Below are 15,449 nucleotides of genomic sequence, written 5' to 3'. Positions count from 1 at the left end.
CGCTGCTATTGGTGCGGGAGGTCCTTCCTGTCTACAAAAATACATTAATTACTTTATGCATATTTGCTCTTGGTATGATCAGGGCCATCCCAGAATCCCAGGACATTTCTGTCCCACATGTGAAAGTGAAAAATAATCCAGGTGTGACATATTAACGTGTTTTTCTGCTCAGACACAGAATGAACCTGTTTGTTGAAACATTACATCTAAACTACATTAAATATTAAGCACCCTTTATCATTTAGGCAGTTTATGTTTTAAATTCTCAACCAATATAACGGTTAAAATAAGTTAATAAAACGATAAGGTTTATTTATTTAGTCTATTTCTAACCTACATTACTCCAGAACTCAGCAGCACGTGTCCTGACCAGAGGGCGGGAACACATCACACCAGGTTTAAAACGGCTGCACTGGCTCCCCGTGCCTTTCAGGACTGGTTTTAAGGTTCTTTAAGCTGTTTATAAACGTCTTAATGGTTTTGGGCCTTCTTATTTATCAGACCTGCTTTTAGATAATGAACCCTTGTGGATCCTAGCGGCCTCTTGGCTGTTCCCAAAGCCAGAACCGAGACCTCTGGTGAGGCCTCGTTCCACCACTCCGGGCCTGGACTGTGGACCAGCCTGCCAGAGAACCTGGGGGCTGCAGACTGAAAACGGGCTCAAGACCTTTCTTTTTAGCATATAGCTGAATTTTATTTGTTATTGTTTAGATTTTTGCTTATTTAATCATATATTTTTATATTATTTTTACCACATATTTATGTGGCTGTTTTGGTGTTTTATTGTTTAACTTTTACTCAAGTACAGTTTTTATAAACGCCTTTATTTTATTTTATTTATATTTTTCCTGAACTCCTTTATTTGTATTTTTATTATTGTCACTCTTATCAGTTCTTATTGTTTATAAGTTTATTTATTCTTGTTTTTACTGTTTAACTCCCGTGTTTCCTCCTGAGAATTCTTCACACCGGTGGCTCTGCCTGTTGCCTGCTGTCTGCGGGGTTGTTGCCATGGTAACTGCCCTTGTTTTGGGGGCTGGGGGTCCTGCACTGCAGCCCTGTGGTTGTGGTGTGGACCCTGGCCTGCCCTGACCTGGGTGGTTCCTGTGGTGGCGTCCTCTGTGGTCATGGGTGAGCTGGCTTCCGATGTGACTGGATCCCAAAGAAATCATTTCCTCACAGCAGGGTCAAGCCAGATGTTTTTAATTTATTATTATTTTTATACTAACACTCAGTTCAGAGACGGTAACGAGGGGTGGAGTTCACGTTGGGACAGAATGGGGTCTGGGCGGATGGGGGGAGAGTACATGCGCCTTGTTAGTATGTGTGTGTGTTTGTATGCGAGTGTGCCTTTTTATTTTTTGTTATATTCTTTGATGTGTGAAGTCTTTTAAGTTTTGTTTTTAATATGCGTAATTTGCTTTTATTATGTTCAGCACTTTGTGTTGCTTTGTGCATGAAAAGTGCTCTATAAATAAAATTTGATTTGATTTAACCAGGAAAAAAAATAAGGGAGTCCTTGAATAAATAAATAATTTAAAATAAAAGTAAATTAATAAAATAAATAAACTGATTAAAACTATTTATAAAAAAGACTGGAAGTGGTTGGTCCCAGTGAAGTTCCCAAGTGTTCATAGTGTCATGGTTCATGGTGTTTGGCTCATTTCTGTTCCCTAGTTTATTTTGTTCTTGGGTCTTATGTGTTTTTTGGTTTATTGTCTTATAATCTCACCCTTGTTTTCCTGTGCTCATTGTTCCTGATTAAGCTCACCTGGTTCAGTCATTTCATCCACTTCACCTGTTCCCTGTTAGTCGTCCTCGGTATTTATACCCCTTTAGTTTTTGTTACTCATTGTCAGATCGCTGGTTTCCCCGTGTCCTCGTCTGTCTGTTAACCTTTTCTTTTGAATAAGTCCTGGATTCTTGTGTCCGTCTGCCTCCTGCCTCATCAGTCCTCACCACCGACATCTTGTGACACAGTGTCAGCCAACATTTGCTGTCTTGCTAATATTTTCAGACATCCAACAGACTGTGGTCTCTTTTTATTGCCCACCACTGTGCTGCTAAAGCGCAGGGCAAGACATGGTTTGTAATATTTTCTTGTCTTGTTTTGGGGGAGTTGTTGAAATGTCTGTAGTTGATGAGTCGTTGGCTCATTTATGATTCGCTAGCTGTGCAAAAACTATTCACCTTATTTAACCTTAGCTGCTAAACCCCCCTGAGGGGTGGGCGCCCCGCAGTTTGGGAACCACTGCTCTAATGATCTGAAAGGGTAAACTGAAGTAACCCTAAAGGGTTAAAACCTTTTGGCTGAAGTGGTCAACTGGCTAAAACTTATCAAATATGTACTCCAGTAAGTTTAGAACAATCAGCCTAAATCTGTGTTGGAGTCGCGCAGGATTCTGACTCTGATTTGTAGAAAATACATTGAACATAAAAGGTCGTCGTTTCCGGGCTTTTTGCAGAGTTGCTGTTCACACATGAAGTTGTGAGATTCTTCAGACTTTCCTGACAGCTGAGCTGTGGAGGAGCATCTGTCCCGAGCACAGTACGATGGGATTAACCACATGCTGTGTGTTAATACCAAGAATATGAAACAAACACACACACTTGTAGCTTACGTTTATGAAGATATTCTGATGTTTTTTAAACTGTGTCACCAGCTGATTTAACTGAAACATCTCCAAAAGAAGATATTTGTCGTCTAACTCAGTGGTTCTCAAACCCTTTGAGCCATGACCCCCACCCCTATGCGACGTCTTAGTGGTCGTGTGATGGGCCATCTAAATTTAAGGCTGGAAACTATCAGAATCTTCATAAATAAGGATGACAACGTGGCTTTTGGTGGTTCATGGGTGAGATAAGGAGCCTGCATGCCCCAAATCTGCTTGTCTCGCAGAGATGGTGTGAAATTCTGACTTTTAGTACGGCATGTGTACTAAATTTGTTGTTTATGCATAAATGTGTAAAAAAATTAAGGAGCTAATGTCAAAGAATTTACTAAATTAATGGTTTAATTTTGACACCCCTGCTAAAAATCCTAAATTTATTTGTTAAATGTAGGCTATATATTTTTTAACAATTATCTGGTGACCCCCTGAAATGATCTTACCTTCGCCATGGGGTTCCCGACCCCCAGACTGAGAGCCACTGTTCTAACTTATTACCCTGTGGAGCATCTGAGGGACATTTTAAGGCTCCAGTGCTGGTGTCTGGAGAATGTGTTGGTAAGATCTGCTCCTCATGCTCTTCTGGATCACCTGCATGTAGCTTAGTTGCTAAAAACCATCATGATTACTGATTAAACCTCAAAGACACTTTGACCACTGTTTAATGGGGTCAACATTCAGGTTAGGTCCGTGTGGGAATGTACGAGTTCAAAGAAGTAGAAAAAGACGTCTACATCCTGTGTGTTGAGGGAACTCCACCCTCTTTTTCTTGCAGCAGCAGGAAGTGAAAGGATTTCCCTTCCTTTATATTCCAGCTGTGCAGGAATCTGTTTGGTTTTTATTCAGAGATGAGAAAGTTAAGTCTGTAACTTACAGGTTAATAAGTGGAAGATGAGTTTCGTCTGTCTGTCAGACTGTCTGATCTTTGCTGGTTTCACACATGAAACTAAAGAAATGGGAATAAAAAATGGTCAGGAACAAAGACTAAACATGAGTGAAAAAGCTGTGACATTCAAAAAAAAAGGAAAAAAAGCCTGGAGAATTATTGCTCAATATGAGAAATATGAAGAAATGGGGGCTAATTTTGGAGTTTAGAACGGGAATATATGTGGATGTATTTTCACTGTGAATAACCTGTTAGTAGACCCAACAGTCAGTGAACAGCCTCATTTAATCTCCAAGTGTTTTTAATTTCACTGTAATTTTGATGCTTTAACTGGAAAACTTCAGCTTTCATTGTAACTGGTCAGATTTGGATCGTTTAGCCGGAATAAAGGAGCAGAAATGATTCATGAAGCAGGAATCTGAGTCCTCTCTGTCAGCACGAAGAGCAGAGGAGGTTTCAGTCTGTTTCTGTTTAATCAGCTATTAAGACTGACCTGTTACATCACTGCCCGGCACACACAGTCCTTTTTCCGTCATGTCACAGGTCATTACATTTATTTATTTTTCCTGAAGTCTTAACCCAAACCTGGCCATAAAACCAGCTTAATATTTAACCCTTTGAAACCCACCAGAGTACAAGTCAGCCAAATCATATTTTCACATTGTTGCATGCTGTAGTGTCGTATTTTGGAGCATTTTAATTTACTATACATCAATACAACCTTTATATTCCATATTGTGATAATCTGTTTGAATTAAGCCCATACTAACTAGTACCGGATTCTTAATGGGCATACGTACGTTTAAGACCACATTTATCCATAGAAGTCTAATAATTAAAAAAATGTAAATAATTTTGACAGTGTTGAAACCTTAGAACAGATATAGATATATATGTGTATATACAGTACTTTTTAATAATCGGCCTTACAGACACCTGCTCCTTGTGCTAAAGTCGGCATGTGACTGTAGACAGACTTTTATCCCCACGTCATGAGTAATACCAGCAAACAAACGCTGGAAGTCCCACAGATGGATTCTATTGTGAATTCATTGGCTGACTGGTATAATGTGTGTTTGAGAGGCTGTGAACAAAGCATCCAAGTGTTTCTTCCTGGCTGGTTGTTAGTGTGCGACCGAGCACAGAGACAGTATTGTTGCGCCCGTCCCACCGAACAAAGCCAAGGCGACGTCTTCTGTTCAGACATTTGAGGAAGGGGGCGAGATGGATGCCTCAGTATCATTAACGCTCATTAAGTCAAAGTTACAGAGGCCTTGGGTTTTCTCCATCATACGTTTCTCCTCCTCCTCCGTGTTTTGTTTGCATGTTCTCCCTGTGCATGCATGGGTTCTCTCCGGGTACTCTGGCTTCCTTCCACCGTCTAAAAACATGCATGTTAGCTGAATTTGTTACTCTAAATTGAGTGAGTGTGAATGGTTGTTTGTCTGCTAAGCCCCCAGGCGGGTACACACTGCTGTGAAGGTGATGGGAGTACCAGCCCCGACAGAGCAGCCTGTTCGTAGGCAGGATCAGACCCATTTCCTCAACACAGACTATGAACTTTTACCAAAAGGCGGATGATGCAGTCCCTCCCTGTAAACTGAAAACTTCCACCAAACTTTTAAATAACACTGCCTGAGACCCAAGAGATGGTGCAATAGGCCCATCAAGTTTTATGATGTTTATTTATTTTTAATGAGTTTATTTGTATTTATTTATGCACTTTGGGGCATGTGTAATACGTGTACGGGGGTGTGTGCAACAGCTTTCAGGGGGTGAGGCCATGCGTGTAAAATGTAAGATTAGGAACTGCTCACTTCAAGAAGAACTACTTTTTGTTATGATGTTAACTGTGATACAGCATTGTTGTCGTATTAGGAAGGCGGTAAAGGCCACAGCATCAACCTAAAACAAATTTCCCTATGGGGACAATAAAGTTTATCGTTTCGTAAAGTTGGCCCTGAAATGGACCGTCGACCTGTCCAGAAGTACTAGCTCTCAGCTGCTAACTGATGCGATAGACTCCAGCTTCCCTGCGACCCTGAGTGGAATAAGCAGAGTAGAAAATGGTTCTACAGATTAACCTTTGCATTAATGCGTTAATTTGACAGCCCTGTCAAAACGTACCAGTTTGTGTATCAACGATACTAGTCCTTTATTTTAATTGTTATCAGATCAATACCACATCTTGCAGTATCGCAGCTGAGATTTAGATCCTTCAGGACAAATCCTTGTTTCTGCTCCTGGAAGTTTTGGGTGTTTTTATAGCATTGTTGCTGAGATCCCTGATTAGAGATCCCTCTTTCATGGTCTACATCAGGACTATTCATCTCGGTCTTATGAGGGCACCAGTCCTGCAGGTTTTCCATGTGTCCCTGCTGATGACTACTTCATGTTACGGATAAACGTGAAACTCAGCTGCTTTCTGTGTCAGTTCATCTGTTTTCCTCGTCTACTCAGCAGACCCGTTGAGCTTCATGGGTCTTGTTTAGATCTTTGCTTCTTTTGATCATTTGATCATTCTAGTTTAGTTTTAAACCATCTAAGCCTTGTCAGTGTCTGCCCTGATGTCGGGGTATGAACCCCCAAACATAGATCCAGCACACAGAGACCTCCTTCAGTGCCTGCAGGTTGTGTTTGAGGTAAATGGTCTGTATTTATACAGCGCTTTTACTGTAATGGGATGATACCCAAAGAGCTTTACATTACACATCACATTCACACACATTCACACACTGATGGCGGAAGCTGCTATGCAAGGCGCTCAACCACGACCCATCAGGAGCCATTTGGGGTTCGGTGTCTTGCTCAGAGACACCTTGACCTGAGCTCGACAGTCCGAGGATTGAACCAGCAACCCTCAGTATACAAGACGACCACTCTACCCACCTAACTACCCCTAAAACTGGTGACCTGAGAAACACTGAAAGCAATAAAACTGGGGAAAACTGCTCAGAGAATCCTCAGTGTGCAAGTTTTGGATGGAAATAATCATTTGTTTATTACAGAAAGGGAAGAGAAGCATAAAAAGTGGAGTTAGGAAGCACACTGGTACACCACTGCAGTTATGGGATGGATGCGATTTACAGCAACAGCAATATTTTCATTGGGGTCTGCAGGACTTTAATGCTCTGAGACTTTATTCATTTAGCGGTGTGCAGTGAGGTCCTGCAGGATAAAAAGGACCTGAGGATGTGGCTTCGGTTCCTGTAAACTGCGGTTTCTCAAGTGTTCATGTGGTCAGACTTTCTTTTTATCATGAGTTTTCTGCACCTGTTGCAGCACTAACAAAAATACCAGAGGGGAATTTACAGGATATTTGTTTAACTTATCATTGAGGATTCATAAAAAGCCTCCACAGCCACAGGAAACATGCACATATGTGCAAATATCTCTGGTGTGATTCTAGATAGAGGATAAGTTTTTGGACTCAATGAAAACCCTCAGTTACATTAATATTCATGTTTTTCTGTCATTTCTTGGTGCTGCAACCTTTTTGCCATTGCTGGACTATGGTGATGTACTTTACTTTAATACAAGGGTAACCTTATTACATTTTCTGGATACTGTTAATTGTTAATACATTTATTCTAATTTATTTTCTTATTAACCAATTACTCACTTTAATTAATCCCTCTTTTATCATAGAGGTCATGAACTCCAGCGAGGCGTTAGTTCAGTCTGCATGATGGACAAGAGGAGTGAAAATGACACGAGGTATTGACTAACGCTTGTGTCTGCCAGTAAACGGACATGTGACATTTTGTACTGAGGGAAAATTTTCTAGGTGAACCAGAGTTTAAAGGTGTGTCCCGATTCAGGGTCTACACACTTCGAGGTCCGCTTAACGCTCGTGAAGTGGGACAGCCTACCTAGCCAACAACAATTTCCCATCGCAACAACACAGGACGCTGAATCACTTAAACCTCTGAAATTACTCATAGGACACTTCAGTAAACGTTAACACTGACGGTAAAATAAAAAAAAAACACGGTCTGGCTTTGTTGTTTTCCAGCCTGTAGACACTTTATTAACCCCTTAAACCCATGAATATCAAATATTACAGAATTTTGATGTCACCATTTAACGAACATGTTTTTAATGTACTTGTTTTTTTTTTTATAACGTTTCTACTAAAGCGTAGTAAAAAAAAAAAAAGTACTTTTTTTTAAACAAAACTTTATTGAAACCTAAAAACGTACTCTTCTGAGTTTGGTTGCTCATTCGCCACAGTCTTGTGCGCAATGAATTCTGGGAGAACAGAGGTTGCGAAGGATGCCAACCCATCCTGAAAATAAACCCTCTGAAAGATTAAACATTTACTTTTACTTTCAGAAACAATATTTAGCTAAATTTCTGACACCATATGGAACGGATTCTTGGAGTGACAGGTGGTGGCACAAGTTTGATGCAACCACCTCTGCAGCTTGAGCTTTGTTTTTATTTACAATTTGATTTGGTACAGAATAAGTTTCCTGTTTGGAGTGAAATTGATTTGTTTACTCTGCTGATCTGCAACAGACTCGGCAAGGCAGTTTATTTTTACATCACATTTCATGTACAGGACAATTCAAAGTGCTTTACATAAAACAAAATCATTACAGATATTTAGAAACAGTAAAAGGGATCAACACAGAATCACAAAAAAATATAAATTAATTAAAAATTGATGTGGTACAGAAAAGGAATGAATGATTTATTGTAAAAACAAATAAATAAAATAATGAAATGATTATCTCATTAAGTCTAATGTTTTGTGTAATTTCCCTTCCTCATAAGACAGTCCTGAGGTGTTTTTTTTTTTTTGTTTGTTTGTTTTTGTTTTTTTTTTCATGTCCACCATGTTTTACGTGTTTTTATACTCCAGCACACCTTTTTCAGATTAATGGACCTCCTTGTCAAGTTCTTTGCAAGCCTGTTAAGGTGCTAGTCACTGCAGGATGTGGAAACATCTAAAACATGCAGGGTGGGAGTACTGGAGGGCTGGAATTAAGAAACACTGGGATAGAGTGTTAGAACTAAAGCTGCATCCTTCCAAAGACATAATCACATTCATTTACCATGACTCTAAAGTATTCAGATACCAGGCAAGTTTGGTCTTAAAGAGTCGCAGTCCTGCATGTGGAGGTTTGGAGGTTTCCCTGTGTCAACACACCTGATGCAAATGAATGAGTGACTGAGCAAAACTTGATAAGATGTTGGATCTATTTACTTTATATCAGGTGTGTTTGAGGAGGGAAACTTGTAAAACCTGCAGGACCGCGGCTCTCTGGGTCCCTGATCTAGACCTTATTATTGCAGAGATGAAGTCATGTCATTATGGGGATGCGGTTTTTAAACAGAGGCCTTAAAAATAGGAACATGGCTCTAAAGTTTGAATTGGAAGTCTAAAAACTTTTGGAATTCTTGAGGGCATTTTTTTCTGCTCCTCTGACACTGACTTGTTTTGTTACCAGACAACATTACTGGTCTAGCACAGTTCTGCAACCCCCCCTCATCAAAGAACCAAAGCTTCACCCAATCAGTATTCTGGATGTTCCCTGCAGATGTCTGAACCACACAGTCAGACCAGTCCCTGGACCCACCCAGACCTGGAGCAAGAGCCAAACCCCAGAGACCAGAGCAAAGCCAGGACATGCCAGGCCACTTTAAAAAAGAAAAAAAGAAAAGTAAAAAGCACATTCCTGGTCACCAAACCTGACCTCAGGACTTTTCTGTAACCCTTACAGTGCTTGGACGTTGTTATTTAAAGTCAAATTATAGGAAAAGTGGGAGGTCAGTGCTTTAAACTGAAAAACAATAAGACTAAATATAAAATAAAAATTAAATGGGAAAAATGTGATTTCATAAAATTTAAAGAGAAAAAGACACGAATAAGAGGAATAAAAATGACTGCAAACATTCTGCTTTAAAATGCACATTTGTCTTTTAACTATATTTTAATTTCTGGGTCAAGTTACAAGTCAAAAATCAATGATTAACCTCTAAATACCTTAAAGCAGGTCTACTGTATTTACTTCGACTAGAAAAACTGCTATTCTTGAACTTTGATCCCCGTTAGATTCCAGCTGATTACAGCTACACTTTCCTCATCAGTTAACCTCCAAGAAGTTAACCGATCGGTTAGCCTCCATGAGGTTAACTGATGAATGTGAGCAGCATGTTGGTGCTGACACAGAGCTGCAGGATCTGCTGTGGAACAGCACAACGCTGCACATGTGTGTGAGCTATGATGCAGTGGCATGTATGTTCAGGCCACAGAGTGATGACATGTGTGGTCACTCACTGCCTGTAATTCAGCTCTGAATGACACACACACCCATGTGAGTTCATGAGAGCTGCAGCAGCAGGAGATGATGAGGAGATTCACAGAAAGAAAGACTGCATCTTAATGTTTACATCATCAGATTCATGTGGTAAAAAAACAGAATTATCATCAACTTTATCTGTTAAAAGTAAACATGTTTCTTCTGCTTCATGCAGCATGAGTAAAGGGTAACTTTATTAGCTTCCTCTTGACTAGATCCCCACTGTACAGGAGGCAGCATGAGATCTGTGCAATTCAGAAGATGTTTGCAGACACCAGGAAGCAGCAATGCTAACATGTAGCATAGCAACATGACTAGCAGGAAGCAGCAACGTTAACATGTAGCATAGCAACATGACTAGCAGGAAGCAGCAACATTAACATGTAGCATAGCAACATGACTAGCAGGAAGCAGCAACGCTAACATGTAGCATAGCAACATGACTAGCAGGAAGCAGCAACGCTAACATGTAGCATAGCAACATGACTAGCAGGAAGCAGCAACGCTAACATGTAGCATAGCAACATGACTAGCAGGAAGCAGCAACGCTAACATGTAGCATAGCAACATGACTAGCAGGAAGCAGCAACGCTAACATGTAGCATAGCAACATGACTAGCAGGAAGCAGCAACGCTAACATGTAGCATAGCAACATGACTAGCAGGAAGCAGCAACTCTAACATGTAGCATAGCAACATGACTAGCAGGAAGCAGCAACGCTAACATGTAGCATAGCAACATGACTAGCAGGAAGCAGCAATGCTAACATGTAGCATAGCAACATGACTAGCAGGAAGCAGCAACGCTAACATGTAGCATAGCAACATGACTAGCAGGAAACAGCAACGCTAACATGTAGCATAGCAACATGACTAGCAGGAAACAGCAACGCTAACATGTAGCATAGCAACATGACTAGCAGGAAGCAGCAACGCTAACATGTAGCATAGCAACATGACTAGCAGGAAGCAGCAACGCTAACATGTAGCATAGCAACATGACTAGCAGGAAGCAGCAATGCTAACATGTAGCATAGCAACATGACTAGCAGGAAGCAGCAATGCTAACATGTAGCATAGCAACATGACTAGCAGGAAGCAGCTAGTACCACAGTGTCACACTATTACAGAGGATGTTCTCTATGGTGGCTCTGTAGAAGTTTGTCAACAGCTGAGGGGAGAGTCTGTCCTTTTGAGCTTCCTGAGGAAGAAGAGTCTTTGTTGAGCCTTCTTCACCAGGTGGGACGTATGCATAGACCAAGTGAGGTCAGATGTAATGTGGATGCCTAGAAACTTGATGTGGTCCACCTCAAATGATGAGAGGGGTGTGTTCAATCCTCCTGAATCTCCTAAAGTCCACATGGAGCTCATGAAGAGGAGGTTTAGTAACCTTACACAAAAGTAAACAAACATGATCTGTGCCATGCTGCAAAATTACAGACGTTTTGTCCAATTCAAAAAGTACACAAATATAATCAAATTTATGAAGTTAAAGTTAGTAGTTATCATTAGATCCATGCAGCAGAAATACACAAGTATCAGAATTATGCAGTAATAAGAACAAGGATACCAGTATCATGAAGTAAGAGGAGTAAAAGTACACAAAGGTTGCGACTGCTGAGCTGTATTTTTTAAAAACGTCATTTTGTTTTACAGTAACTTCAGCTGTCTGGTTGACTCAGGGCAGAAGACTACAGTTTAACTGAGTAACGATGTAAAACACCACCCTGGTGTTTCCAGCCGAGGCCGCTAACATCCTCAATGTTTAATGTGTGCAGAACAGAAACGATTTATCTTCTTTGTCCTGCTGCAGTAAGCAGAAAGTGTGTGAAACTGAATGTCAGTCAAAAACTGAACTTCAAAAGTCTGCTGGTCAGGAAAACACATGCACACACACAAACATGCACATGCAGCCTCCTCCCTCCATAAAAGAGTTTGAGACAGACACACCACAAACTCAGGAATGTGGAGTTTACCCGGGCAGCTTTATTTGGCCCGATGAAAATGTTCCCTCTTAGAGTTCAGAAAGCCACATCCCTCTCATGCGCATATGCACACGCACGCACACACACACACACTAGCTGCAGTAACATCAACACAAAAAGCAAAAGTTCAAAACACAGCTCCATCTGTTAATAACATTTAATACTTAAACTTTCCTCTGTGGCAGCACTCAGAGGAGGAAACTCGACCGGAGCCAAGACTTCGTCTGAAGGAGTCACAGCGTTCCGTTAAAAACCTAAAACTGACCAGAGAAAGAACAAAAGAGGCACAAACAACAACTGCAAAAACACGAAAACACATCAAAATGACTGAGGAGCGTATAGAGCTGCAACATTACCACAAATGCACAAAACAATGTAAAAGAGAAGAATGCAAACTGCGAAGAAACAAGCAGGGACCACAAGAGACACCAGGAAAAGATAAATAAGCTACAAAAACAGATCATTTCAGCAGATAGAACCATTTTATGTACTGCATGTTGTGATTTTTATCCAGAAAGTGCTTTATAATTAAACTTTACTTACAGTCAAAATAGTACAAAAATGATCACAATGAGACACTAAATGACACACACACACACAAGGATGAAATTAATGAAAATCCAAACAAAGTTGCAACATAAACACGTAACAGAGACATAAGAACAGACAAAAATTATGATGTAGAAAAGAAGAATAAACACAAACAGAAAACAAACAACTTTATCCAGACAGAGTGAGGAAGATGAGTCGATGTCCTGCTGCAGCAGGTCACAGCCATCAAACAGCTGCTGCAGATGTTTGATGGAAAAGACGTGACCAGAAGTGACTCAGTTCTCCGTGTGAGCTCATGTCTGAGGGGGCTGCAGGCATTACAGCGCCAAGGCTGACATGTGGACGGATCAGGGAGATGAAGATGTCTTCAGCGTGTCGCCTGATGACTTCACCCAGTAAACCTGCTGCAGATGAAGCAAATGCACAGCTGTCAATCAACTGACAGCTCATACTCCACCACAACAGCCAGACTAGTAAACATCAGGAAACCACAACCAGAGATTCAAATAAACAGCTGGTGTTCAGGAGCTTTTAACAGGCGATAGGAGTCACTATGACCTGTTAAAAGCTGAACAGCAGCATCTGTGGAAGCTGCCCAGGAAGTAAAAAAGAAACTTAGGGTGAAGTCACACCAGGATATTCCGCTAGACTCGGTTCAGTTGGGGGGGTGCAACATTCCTCAAGGCCGAGTTTGCGTTCACACTGCACTACTCAGACCTTTTAAATAACGTATTCCACTCCTTGCCAGAGGTGGTGCTGCATCAAATTTTACTGAAGGGAAGATGATACACATGAAAAAGAAAACTGGTTCATCTATTGGCTAACGCAGGACAGCTTGTGTTTCCATCAGATGTCTGACATTTTTCCCGATCAGAGCCGCCTGTCGTCCCACAGGCCAGATGTTTTGGTTGTGTTTACCCACAATGCTCTTTGCTTTGTTGTCCACTTCCTGTTTTTGGAGGTCTGCATTTGTTGGCCGACCAAGTCTTTTTCTTTGACCTAAATCAGAGTTTGTTTGCACGCTCACAATTCACCAAACAGTGGAATTTCTGAGCAAACGGACCAGGATTCCTCAGAAAACACTCGGTCTCATGAGAGAGGCTGTAGCAACTACTCCCTGGCCAGACATCGTCACGAGGTCCGGGTTGAAGAAGAGGGTCCTAGGGAGGAGGGTATGGCAGCAAGCCCATGAAAGAAACCATCTTAAGTATTCAGAGCTGGGAGCATAGTGCCAAGAGGTGGCAGGAAAGCCAGGGTTTACCCTGTGGAGGTTGGTTGGTGGTGCTTTGTGGGCCAATCAAGCTAATGCAAGGTGCAAGAGTGGCAGGGTCAAGCCTGAGGAGAGCCACAAAGGCCCTTAGAGAGCAGAGAAAAGAAGCTCCTGGCTATGGAGAGAAGCCATTAGCTGGGGATCAACGCCACACTGAAGACAGCTGCAGGGAGATGGCCCCAGTGTGCCACTGCCCTACAGCTGGGAGATGCACTGGGTCAGGTTGACGTCTGGACTCTGACTGGATCACGTCAACACCTTGATTCTGCCGCTGTGTTTGGGATCGTTGTCCTGTTGCATGAGACAGTATTAGCCAAGCTTTAGCTGCCAGACAGCTAAAGCTGCCAGATCGGAGAATACTTCGGTATCCAAGCCCAGATCATCCCTACACCACCCTGCTTGTCCTGATATGCTGCGACCAGACTAAACATGACCCCTTTGGTCCGGTCTGTCCAGAGGACATTGTTCCAGAAGTCTGGTGTTTTGTTCCAGTGCAACTTTGCCAACCTCAGCCATGCTGCCATGTTGGTTTTAGAGAGAAGAGGTTTTTTCCTGCAACCCTTCCAAACAAGCCATACCATCAGTTTTTTCCAGCTGGACTGCAGATGTAGATCTTGGTCTGAACTTGCTGGGATGTTCACTCCTGGGGAGATTGGCAGCTGTCTTGAATGTTTTCCATGTGTGAATATTCTTTCTCTTTGTAGAATGATGGACTTCAGGTAGTTTGGAAATGACCTTTCCAGACTGATGAGCTGCTTCTCCAAGACGATTTTTAATGAAAGAGAAAATAACATCTGTACTGAGATCAATAAAACTTATTCATTCTAGTCCTAATGTGCTGCTTTATTTATTCTTTTCTTGAAGTGAAACATTAAATCATTAAAGCTGTCCTAACCTGAGTGAAGCAGCACAGACAGAGACAGGAAACGTAGGCCTCAGGAAGCTGTTGGTTGTGTGGTGTGTGCTGAGGCTGCCGGGGACTGTTGACACCCCTGACCCAAGCTGTTTGCTTTGCAGCTCTGAAAGGGTTCCTATAGAAGGACCCTCTTCCCCCTGCAGTGAAAACAAACCCACTCATTCACACACAGCCCTGACGTGTCCAGAAACCAACCATCTTAACATAAACACCTCCAATTCCCCGAGCGCCAGATACAAAGTAAAGCAACTGAATCTCTGCAGGATCTACATCCCCTCTGAAAGTCCACCCACCTGTTTCCTCGGCCAGCAGAGCATAAAGGAGGCCTGTGTTTGGCAGCTTCCAGCCAGGCCGCTACTCAGCTGACGTTGCTTAAATCCAGGCTGTAAACATCAGAGAACTTCTCACATTTAATGGTGATGTTTGAATTACTGAGGCAGATGTCATTTCAATCCAAACCACAGACGAGCTGCAGGAGTCATCAAAGTAAACCTGGACTCATCAAGTGTTCAGGATTTAAACACTTTAAAAGTCTTTTCTCTTCAAATGACATTTGAAGCAAATTCTGTGACTCATCATTTGACCATTTTGGAGACATGCTAATGACGTGGTGTTTAATAGAAATCACCAGACTCATATCAGCTGAGCTTGTCCCCTTGTGTCGCAGTCCATCCCCTTTCTTTTAATAAAGCTGAGCTCTTCAGGCCATCTTCACATCTTTCTACCATCTGATCTTCTTTTTCTCTCTTAATCAAGGGCACTGTGAAGCCAGAGTAAGGCTACGTGGCAAAGCTCGGTCCTACGAGGGTCACAGTCCTGCATGTTTTCAGTGTGTCACTGCTCTAACACACCTGACTCTAATT

The sequence above is a fragment of the Melanotaenia boesemani genome, chromosome 19, assembly GCF_017639745.1.
Source record: "Melanotaenia boesemani isolate fMelBoe1 chromosome 19, fMelBoe1.pri, whole genome shotgun sequence".
Classification (NCBI taxonomy): domain Eukaryota; kingdom Metazoa; phylum Chordata; class Actinopteri; order Atheriniformes; family Melanotaeniidae; genus Melanotaenia; species Melanotaenia boesemani.
The sequence above is the reverse complement of the archived record's forward strand: the minus strand, read 5'-3'. Positions refer to the sequence as shown.